Raw genomic sequence first — 11,808 nt, 5'->3', positions numbered from 1 at the left:
CATGTTATTATTTTTTTTCTCTGTAATTTTGACATGTGAATTTCTTTTGCAGTTTCTGATTCTTGTGTGAGAGTCAAGTCTTCAAGTTTAGGTCTGCTTCTTTTTGTGAACTTTATGTGCCTTTGTGATTTACTTTTTGGGCATGAAAAGCTGGTTTGTCTAAGCTTCCGGTTCTCTCTTTTGATTTTTATATTGGAGTGGCCAGATTCTTTTGTCTTCAGGAGTTCCCACAGAGGTCCAAGTCAGATGAGCATCAAATTCTCTCAGGCTTTCACATAAGGTCTGGATCCCTCCAGGAAAGACTTTGGCCTCAGAAATTTGGGGGTTCGACTGGCCTGGGAGCAGGGCCCAGGAAAGATGCTGGTCTTGGGCAGCTGGTGGGCATGCCACCCAGAGATGAAAAGGGAGATGGGGGTGGGAACAGGCCCCAAGGCCTCCTGGGGACTGCACTACATAACTGGTTTGGTCTGGATAAAAAGGATCAGGAAGCTGAAAGGTCAACCCCAGTGTCCAGGAAAGATGTTGGCACGTTGTGCTGCCTAGGGAAGCAGAGGGAAGTGAGGGTGGGACCAGGCCCAGAGGCCTCCCTGGGGCCTTGAGAAGAAACTGGGTCTGCCTGGATGCAAAGGATCAGGAAGTAGTGGTGGACCCGGCAGAGAGGTCAGCGTCAGCATCTAGGAAAGAGGCTCGTGGGCCGTGCTGCCCAGGGAAGCAGAGGGAGGTGAGGGCGGGACCAGGCCCAGTTGGCTCCCGATGACCTTGAGAAGGACCTGGGTTCTTCTGGATGCAAGGGTTCAGGAAAGAGTTGTGGTTCTGGGCTGAAAGGTCAGCCCCAGAGTCCAGGAAAGAGGCTGGCAGGCTGTGCAGCCCAGGGAAGCAGAGAAACGTCTCAGCAGCCTTTCTTATACAGCCTAGGCCCACATGTCTAGGGATGGTACTGCCCACAATGGGTTGGGCCCTTCTACATCAATTAGCAATCAAGAAAATGCTCCATAAATATGCTCACAGGCCAGTTTGATTGAGGAAATTTCTGAACTGAGACTCCTTCTTCCCAAGTATGTTTAAGTTGGTGTCAAGTTGATGAAATCTAACTATGGCATGGGCCTAAGAGACTTGTCAGGGTCTGTTATTAACAACAATGTAATTCTGCCAAATTGTTCAAACATGGAGAAAATCCAACCCTAATTTGTATGCTTCAGATACATGCAGGGTCGCTGAAAAATGAAAAGGGGAGATAGATTCAAAATTTCTAAAACTTTCATAAATACAAAGTAGCACCACTTACAGAAAAGAGGCTTCTGATCCAAGAAATTGTTTTCAGATTTGATAGCTTGGGTGATAGCCTGGGTTCAATGTCTAGTGATCATAGCTAAGAAACAACTCATTTAGGGAGGGTACACAAGTTCACACATGTGTACATGTGTGCATTAGCATGTGTGTACATGTGTGCATTCATGATTGCATGCATGTCGACATTTGTCAGTGGCTGTGTGTGTGTGTGTGTGTGTGTGTATGTGTGTGTGTTTGTATGTGTGGCCCGTCATTATTTAAGATGAATGTTCTGAAGTGGCTATAAAGATTTGTGTGTGTGTGTACAGGTTTGCACATGCATGTGGAAGCCAGAGGTTGATATCAAGTGTTATAGTGGTTGGTTTTTATCATTAGCTTGTCACAAACTAGAGTATCCTAGGAAGAGGGAACTTCAACTGAGGAATTTCCTCCACAGATTAGCCTGTAGAAATGGCTGTGGAGTATTATCTTGACTGGTGCTTGCTGTTGGTAGCCCCAGTCCACTGTAGGCAGTGTTGTCCATAGGTAGGTAAGCCTGGGCTGTAGAAGAATGGAAGCTGAGCATGAGCCAGAGAGCCAGCCAGTAAGCAGCCTTCTCCATGGTTTCTGTTTCAGTTCCTTCTGAGGCTTCTGCCTTCACTTTCCTCAATAATGGATTGTGACCTGGAAGTTTAAGCCAAGTAAACTCATTCCTCCCCAAGTTGCTTCTGATCACATTCTTTATCACAGCAACAGTGAGAGGAAAAAGAGCAAATTTGGATGTGTGTCTTCTTCAATCATTTCTCTCCCTTATTTTTTGAGACAGGGTGTTTCACTTGGAACCCACCAATTGGCTAGACTGGCTGGGTACAAGCCCTAGGGATCTGCCCCCCCAACACCTGCACCCTGTCTGTTTTTCCAGTGCTGAGATTACAGGCATGTGCTGGCACACCCAACTTTTGTATAGGCACTAGGGACTGAATTCAGGTCCTCATACTTGCATGGAAACACTTTCCTCACAGAGAGACCTCCCAATCCCTGTGTTTGTTTGTTTTAAGAATATTTACCATTGTAATAATGACTATATTGAATTCTTTCAACGATTCTCTGGTTTGTTAATGAAATTAATGTCCATTCAAAGAAGAGTGACTATCCTAAGGTGTGTAGCTACTGAATTTCTGCAAATCAATTGTCCTTGATTTTGCAGGTGATGGGGGAATTAAAAATGAATATTTTTGTAGTTTCCTAAGGAACCATTTGTAGCTTTTGCTTACAGAACTCTCTTTTAAACATCTTAACAGTAATTTGAGAATGATGGCAACAGAGGGACATTATTATTTACCATAATCTTGTTTCTCTGTTTTCTGTAAACATTCATTCATTTTTTTAAAATCTGAAATCTTCTTTCAGTAGAATACTTTTCTTCTGGAATTTAGAGGCAATTATAACATTTTTAAACCTGTATTCCTCCTATTTTCTGATAAAGTGTAAAGCCAGCACATATCATCCTATACAGTGTTAGTATCTTGATTGACGTGGTTTAATTTTCTTCCACACTCATTTTCTCTGGGATCACTGCCTTGAATTTTACATGCTCCTCATTTCAACAAAAGATATACTTGTGGTATTTATAACAAATGCATTAGAATCTTGATCTTTTTCTACTTTGTGGAAAATATATTTTAATATTTTAGTTCTGCATGAAAATCTGAGGATGATAGTTATTTTAGTGTGTATATGTTTGAAAATGCCAACTCCCAATTCTGACCTCAAACAAGAGATGAGCCAGACAGAGGATCTGAAATGGAGCACCTTTAGCCCTCAGCTCTTCAGTATGATGCATAACGATGTCTGGTATCGGTAGCTGCTAAGCTGGCATTCATTTTCACACATGCCTTTGTAAATAATTGATCTAGTCATGTTTGGAAGTTTTATCTGATTTCTTCTCCTCCTCTTCTTCCTCTTCCCCCTCTTCTTCTTCTTCCTTTTTCTCTTCGTCCTCCTCCTCCGCCTCCTCTTCCTTCTCCTTCTTCATTGTGTGTGTGAAATGTATGCATGTGTACAGTTTATGTTTGTGGGTATATGTGTGCATGCCTGTGGAGGCCAGAGATTAATGAGATTAATGTTGGTTGACTTCTGCTATCGCTCTCCTTGTTTTTTGAGGCAAGGTCTTTCACCTGAACCTAGAACTTACCAATTAGCCAGAGAACGTCAGGGATCTACCCATCTGTTTCTGCAGCACTATAGTGTGCACTGCCATGACTGGTTTTTAGTGTGGGTGCTGGAGATCGGAACACAGATCCCCATGTTTAAATGACAAGCACTTTACCAACGGAGTCATCGCTTCAGCCTGCATATGTGATTTCTTCTTGATAGCATATATAGATTTCTAATATGGACTATACACAGACTTTATGGATGGGTAATAGTTTTCAATATGAAGACAGGTTTTTAAGCACAAGAAATTTTTGCTTAAAGTGGCTTATAAATATAATTTTACGTTTTCATTTCATTCAATCCTTTTTCCTGAGACAGAGTTTCATGTATCCCAGAGTAGCCTAGAACTCACTATGTAGTGGAGGATATGAACATGACCTTGAACTTCTGATCATCTGACTTCCTCCACTCAAGTGCTGGGATTGCAGTCATGTATGACCATGCCAGGTTTGTGCGTTGCTGGGGATCAAACCCAGGGCCTCATGCATGTTAGGCAAACACTTTATCAACTGAGCCACATCCCAGCTCTTCTTGTTCTTTCTTTCTTTTTTTCTTTTGAATATATTAAAGATAGTAGAGGTTGTATTATGTCGTTTCCATGGTCTCTCATTACCTCAGGATCATTTATATTAGCATGTCTTCTGACTGCCTCATCTCAGCATGGTTTTATTCCTTCATCTTTTAAATATTAATGCATATCAAGTCAGGGTTGTTTTACACTTAAGTTTTTCTCCACCAGTGCTCTGCATCAGATGCGTTTTTCATCGTCACTCCATATTAATCACATGAACTAAGGCAATTCATTGTGACATTTCATATATTCTTGTTACATACTTTGATCATATCTAGCCCCTAATCTCCTTGCCCTCCCATTCCCTCCCCCAGTTCCTTTCCTCTTCTCTAATAGCCCTATTTTCAGGTTGACTTTGTTTTTCTCCTAGGATGCATATTTTTAGAGGTAGAGATGAGACAGTGTCTCACTATGTAGCCAAAGATGTTCTAGAAATCACTGTGTAGCACGGGTTAGCCTAAAAAGTCATGCTGCACCTGCTTCTACCTCCTGAGTGCTGGCAACACAGGTAGGCACCACCATGTCTGACTCTAGGAGGCATTTCTTTTCTTCTGTTTGTATGTGTGTGTGTGTTGTGTGTTACCTGCACATGTGTATATGTGTGTTCACATATGTGTGGTGGATGTGTGTGTGTGTGTGTGTGTGTGTGTATGTGTATGTGTTCATTCATGGAGGCACAAGGTTAATGTGAAGAATCTTCCTAGATGCCTATTGTACCTTATTCTTTTTGAGACACGGTCTCTCAGTCTAACTCAGAGCTCCCCAATACGGCTAGCCTCCATAGCCAGCTTGCTCCAGGGATCCCCTGTCTCTACCTTCTGATGATTAAGTTACAGGTGAGCCACTACCACTGGCATTTACTTGGGTTCTGGACTAGGACTGTTCTTGCTTCTGTTGTTGTAGTCCCTTCAACTGCTGAGTCATTTCTTCAGTCCATAGGAGACATTTTTATGGAGTGGTTTCAAATCAGTTTTTTTTTTTTTTTTTAAACCGGCTTTCACTATTTTCTCCCAAGTTTGCTTTGCTCCTGTTATCACCCAGGTTTGCATTCTCAAAGACTTTCTCTGAATGTGTCCATGGTCTTCCTGTCAGGCATTTATTGGAGTTTCAGGAAGAACTATCCAAGAGCCAGCTCATGCCTGGCACACCCTTGACAACATGCAGGATGTCCAGCTTTGATCCCAGGGTTTCTGTGGCTTCACCTGGACCTCAGTTGTGGCATTCAAATTAATTCATAGGAGGCAAATATCACTCAATATCCTTGCAAGTTGGGGGTTTTGCTGTCATTTGTTGATGTAAGAGGCTTGGCCCATGGTGTGCTATCCCATCTCTTATAATAAGCCTTAAACTATCACAAAATTTTGTTTTTGTGTGTGTGGGGAGGGGTAGAGTAAATTATTATTATTCACCCTAGCTGTATTCTACAAACTTATTGGGAACTTAAAATTGGTAACTATTGAGCCATTGAACCTAGAAGAAAAAGAATTTGCTTTCTGTGAGCCTCTGTTCACATGGATATACATTGGTTAGTATGTCTGTCATTTTGTTGTATGTGTGATTCTGTGAAATGACACCTTATTTGGTATTGGATATACTGTTAATTGTAACCAGCTCTGTAACCAGCACATGTATTTTTATATTCAGACACACCTGGATTCTTGCATTTAGGAGTGGTAGATACCTGTCCTAGTTAGCTCTGTCAACTTGATGTGGTCTAGAGTCACCTGAGAGAAGGGAGTCTCAATTGAGGAATTTCCCACATCATATTGGTTTATAGATGTGTCTGTTGGGATTATCTTGATTGTTAATTGATATTGGAAGGCTCAACCCACTGTGGGCTGTACCAATAACTAAGCAGGTGGTCCTGGGCTGGATAAGAAAGCTAGCTAAGCATAAGACTTTGAGTGAGCCAGCAAGAAGTGTTCCTCCATGGTTCCTGCCCTGACTTCTCTCAGTGATGGATTTATGACCTGGGAGTATAAACTAAACAAATCCTTCTCTCTTGTAAATTGCTTTTGGCATGACATTTGTCACAGCAACAGAGCATAAGCAAGAACACCTTCAACTATTACACTAAAGGTCCATTTTAAACAGTGAAATCATCAACAAAAAGAAAGAATGTGGCACTGCATAGCACTTAAATGGAGGCACATTTACAGTGTAAGAGCAGAAACACGAGGGGAAAATGTGGCCGTGTTCAACCTCAGCTGGGAACTTGGGTGTTGTGACTCAGCTATTTTCCTACCCTGTACATGTCTGTAAACACTAAATTAGGCCATGCTCTGGGGTCAAGGACAAGTTTTAGAAAGTCAGAGAATTGATACCACCTCACAGGTGATGAAGACTAACTGTACTTATAAGTCACCTATTGCCGTGGCTGAGATAGAAAGTAAAGTGGAAGTTACCAAAATGGGCGCTTGCATTGATTTTCCTCCTGAAGTTTTGTGGGGCCCTGTGTCAGCCACACTCTCTATGGCTCTTTTTAGTCATTCGTAAGACAAAAGCATGATATTGAACTGACTGGAAGTCACAATGATTGTGCCTTGGGTCAAAAGATAAAGTACGCTTTACGTATAGCTTTAAGAAAGGTGTTGTTGGGGCTGGAGAGATGGCTCAGTGGTTAAGAGCACTGACTGTTCTTGCAGAAGAACTGAATTCAAATCCCAGCACTCACATGGCATCTAACAACAATCCATAACTCTAGTTCCAGAGGATCTGATACTCTGTTCTGTCTTCCGCAGGCATAGCACGACATGGGTGCATTTACATTCATTCAGGCAATACATTCATATACACAAAATAAAAAATGAATGACTCAAATTTTTTTAAAGAAAATTATTGTATAATAACAATATTTGTATATTTTTTTTTTGCTCAAGAGAGCATTTTTGATGATGATCAGATGATGAATAAGTTTTCAAAGTCCAGGTCTTTGTTTTGGCTGAGCTAGGAGGTGATGGATCAGGACCATTCCTTGTATTAGTTTAAATGATATTTGATTAGAAATGCCACTACTTACCACTTCCCAAATCAGCCATCTTTGGTCAAGAAATTGGTACCTTCAGGAAGCTGTTTTTTTTTGTTTTGTTATTTAGGTTTAGGCAGTGTTTCTAGAACCACAGCTGCTTCCATGAAGTAGTGGTGATGTGTTAGTTACTTTAATGTTGCTGTGATAAAACATCCTGACAAAGGAAACTTAAAGTAGAAAGGGTTTATTTTGGCTTACAGTTCCAAAGGGATTGAGTCCATCATGGTGGGGAAGGTATGGCACAGCAGCAGGGACAGGAAATTGGGTAATCACATTTTGTCTTCATACAGGAATAAGAACAGAAAGTTGGGTTAGGCTACAAAAACTTCAAAGCCTGCCCCTTAGTGACACACCCCCCTTTAAGGCTCCACCTCCTAAAGGTGTCATGGCCACCCCAAACAGCACAACAAATGGGGGACCAAATGTTCAAGTAAATGAGCTTATGGGGAATTTGTCATTCAAACCATAGCAGGTGGGCACTGACTTTATTTGATCTCATGGTGCCTAGCTTGAAGAGCCTGAACAGCATGAGGAGTCTTATCTTCAGTGTCTGCCACTGCCACATCCACTGCTCTCTAGGACTATGCACAAATGTGTGGGCATCACCCAGGAGCTGGTTGATGCCTTCTCCAGGCTCTGTTCCACCAGTACTGAATCATATGCATTTTATGATAATCTTTCATGATGTGTACATGACTTATTCAAGGAGAAACCTGCCCCAATTCATCCTTTGCACACTAAAGTTCACCTATCATTTTGAGAATTACTACCATTTTATAAAAAGAGCTTTCTAATTCCCATCTGACCTCCACAGGTGGGCTAAAGAGAGTGAATCCTAACAGCATCCATTACAGCTCAGTGACCTATGAGAAGTTACTCTCTACTTAAAATGTTAGGAGGTTTGGAGTAACAGCCAGGCCTCACCTTCCTGAGTACTCATGTAAGGCTAACTGGGATCAAATTTTCAACTGTTTTGAGGACTCTCTAGTAACAGGCAGATCAGAGCTTGTGGGGCCTTCTTTGCTAAGAAAACTGGGTCAGTGAAGCCTGACATCCATAGCTTTCTGGTTCTTATCTGTTCAGGAAGAGAAGCAATTGATTGAAATTTTGTTATCTATGGAGCCCCAATGTAGCACATACCTGTGGTGAATAATGAAAATAATAGTATGAATGAAAAACCCATTTTTAGATTCCATTCACTTTTTCTAAGCATTTCAAGGTATTGTCTTGAGTTAATCTAGTAACAGTCCTATGAGTTACCTGATATTGGTGTCATAATCAGCTTTAGCTAAAAATATTGTACCACTAAGAGATTATGGACATTGTCCAAAGTCACACAGGTAGGGGTGAGCAGTTAAAAGCACTGGACTGGTCTTCCTTTCAAACCTGGAAGTGAAGGGCTTGTTGTATGTTCCCTGTGGAAGCAAGAGAAAGATATCTATGGCAGATATGATCAGGTACTGCCATCCTGTCCATAAACATTTGACAGAGGAACAAGCCCAGCAGAAGCCAGACCGCACAATAATCTTTAGTTGGACATCACATTTCAAGAGAAGAGACTGATAAAGGATGGAGAGAGCTGAAGTCCCACCAGGCAGTTTCCCAGGGGGAGGGGCTCTCCTCTGAGGAAGAGTGAGGACTAGAGTGTAGGGTCTTCCTCATTATTCATATATCTTCCTGTTTCAATACCATCAGCAGGAGAACAAAGATATGACTGATGCAATTTTCAAAATACGAGGTAGTAGAAAAAATCACAGAATTGGGGCAATTTCCACTCTAAAGTAGGAGTAATTCTCATAGCGCTGATTGAACAAAACTGAATAGAGCACCCACTGCCTTCACTGCCATCCTCCTCTTCAAAGCCAGCATGAGAGGAACACTGACTCAAACCCACCTTGCAGATGAGAAAATGTCATTTTAGTGGGACAAGTGACTTCTCATTTAGTCTCATGCTAAACCCTTCCCAGATGCTGAATGGCACCACTTCTCTTTTGAGACCTGAGACCTGGATGCTGACACTCACTACTGGGTTGGAAGATTGGCTCATGCCACATTATGTAAGTAACCTCATCCACAGCAACCAGCAGGACTCATAGACAACTCCTCTGCTGTCCCTGTTTGAGAAAACACAGTCAACCATCACCCTTGATTGTCTTAAAAAGATGTATTTCTTCTATAAATCACAAATCTGGCTGTCCCTATAAATGTAGTATCAGATCTTACAGTTTCAGGGAGGAAAAATCTCCATAATGTGTAATTACCCAATTTGTGCTACTTTATGTGCAGCTCAGGTTTGGTGACCTGGGGAGGTGTGAAGTCAGTTTTGCTTTGTTCATCTATATAAGTTCTACCCATTGTCTTCACTTCCTGGGCTCCAGTTTCCTTATCCAGAAATCAAGGAAACTGGAGAGAAGTAACCAGGAGGATTTAGCCAGTTTCATTATTATAAAATTCTATGTCTGTGAAACCTGGTCCTGGTCTCTAATCTCAGTCACATCACAGTGCATTCTAGTGCCATAGTAACCCAGGTGCAGTCACTGCTATTCAGCTAGAGAGAACACAAACAATGCTCTGCCTGCAAAGCTGGGTATCAGCCCAACAGGTGGGTTTTGACTAAGATAGAATTTAGATTCTGCATTTAAAGTTACAGTTCCATTAAAAAGAAAAAAGGAAGAAAAATCCAGTCTCTTCCTAGAACCATTCTTCTGAGAATACAAGAATTTAATAGCATCCTGGAATACAATGCACTGTATTATCACTAGTCTATCTGAGGCTTCAGGGCTGGCAAGCACAAAGGATTGGCTTTATCAGAAGATTAAAGCTATTTGGGTGGGAGCCTACCAGCTTCTGACTCTCTGTGGTTTTCCCATAGACAGGGAAATGCTGATTAAAAACCTGCTGTGTTTCTCAGAGCAGTAGAAGTCATAGTGATTCTCTGGAAGCCTGCTTCCTTGATTAATGCATAGGGTTGAGGAACAGCAAAAACATATATTATGCTTTCCTTGATGCTAAATATATGCACCTTTAATCTCTGTTATTCAGTCTATGCAATAGCCTGCCAGAGAAGAAAATCAAATTACATATTGTACACATACCCCCCTCCCCAAGTACTGATCACTGATTAGAGAAAGAAGAAAAAGAAGGTTGCCATCGTGGAAAGCACAGATAGGAACTGTAAAAAGCTATTGCCGTTTTGCTGCTCTCAGGAAAATGAAGCACATCCATATATTTTAATTAAAGTATGAAATCTCTAAGCAAATCTCACGAACTTCTTAGCCAGCACATTTGACAAAATCTTTTATCTTCACTGAAACTGAATACGAGGTGAATCATTTGATTGGAAGATGTATGATCCGTGAGACTGTATCCATCCACCATTTGGGGTCATGGCCTCAAGAGCAAGCATAGTTATATTTGGTAAAAATAACTGGACCTTTGAAAGAAATTATTATATTATTATTATTATCAGAAACCAAGATGCTTTGCAATAGGTGTGACTCAAATGTACCATCCATTGGGGAGCTGCCTTGTGGCCAGGAACATCTGAAAGATAATATAAGCATCAGGTGAGGACTTTCAATAACATGTAAATTACTCTGGCAAAGAAAAGAATCTTACTCTTGCTGAGTACTCTTAACTCTGTATTTTATTGGAGATTAAACACATTTATTTTGTGAACTCAAATTATACCTCTAATTAATTACTGATTGGAGCTCAATCAAATAAGGTGTGGCCAAGTCTTTGTCTTTTGAAATAAAATATAGAAAACTGTTGTGGTTTCAAGGGCGCACTTCATCAGAAAAAGCTTCTTTCTAAATAAATGAAGAATGCATGAATGCCTGTGTATTTCAAGTGATTAAAGATTGACTGATTTGAATGTTTGGAGAAATCATGCGTGTCCAAGTGAATTCATGTTTTTTTTTTCTAACCCAGAACAATTTGTAATTAGCTGTGACTGTGATGTTGTCCTTTTCGTTGTTGCTATGTCTACAGCAAGACCTCATTTGGCCCCAGGATTAAGAAAGAATGTGAGACATAGGCCTTGACAGAGAGGTCCTCCCTTACTGAACAGGTGCAGTTGTGATACTGATCGGTCTAGCAGAGGAGGGACATAGGTGTCTGAAGTCAGTATGTGTTTAAAATGCATAATGTATTTTAAGAACAATTACCACAAGATCCTCAGCACAGTGTTAGCTTTAACCTTTCCTCTACCTTTTTTGATGCCGTGCTAATTCTCCAGAAGATCTAGGCAATTCAATACAATCCTTCACCATTCTAAGTTTACTTTGCCCATTATTTTCTTGTTTGATGTGACTTTAGTATTATTCTGTGCCTTAGACTTGGAATAGCAATACATTTATATTCAGTCTTCATTACCATGTTAAAAATCTGCAGGGCTGCTCCCAGAGTCCCTAGTGTTGAGATGGGTGTTGGCATAAGTCAGGTGAGTGCCAGCCTTCTGGAAGCTCCGTGAGAGGGGAGGAAGGATGCCACAGGAACAGTCCTGGCACTCAGGGTAAGGACTAACAGGGCAGAGACCAATCTGACCTGGGAAAGTGAAGACAACTAGGGCTGAGAACGAGGTGGGTGAGGCGTATGGTAAGGACGGATGTCCTGAATGTCACCGTCCTTTGGTTTTTCTTCTGAGAGCCATATAAGATGTGAGCATTTCTTTGCATTGGGTACTGTCGCCATCATGGGCATATATAAATCACACATAGAG

Source organism: Nannospalax galili, unplaced genomic scaffold (assembly GCF_000622305.1).
Source record: "Nannospalax galili isolate Female #2095 unplaced genomic scaffold, S.galili_v1.0 scaffold100, whole genome shotgun sequence".
In the NCBI taxonomy this organism is placed as follows: Eukaryota; Metazoa; Chordata; class Mammalia; order Rodentia; family Spalacidae; genus Nannospalax; species Nannospalax galili.
The sequence above is the reverse complement of the archived record's forward strand: the minus strand, read 5'-3'. Positions refer to the sequence as shown.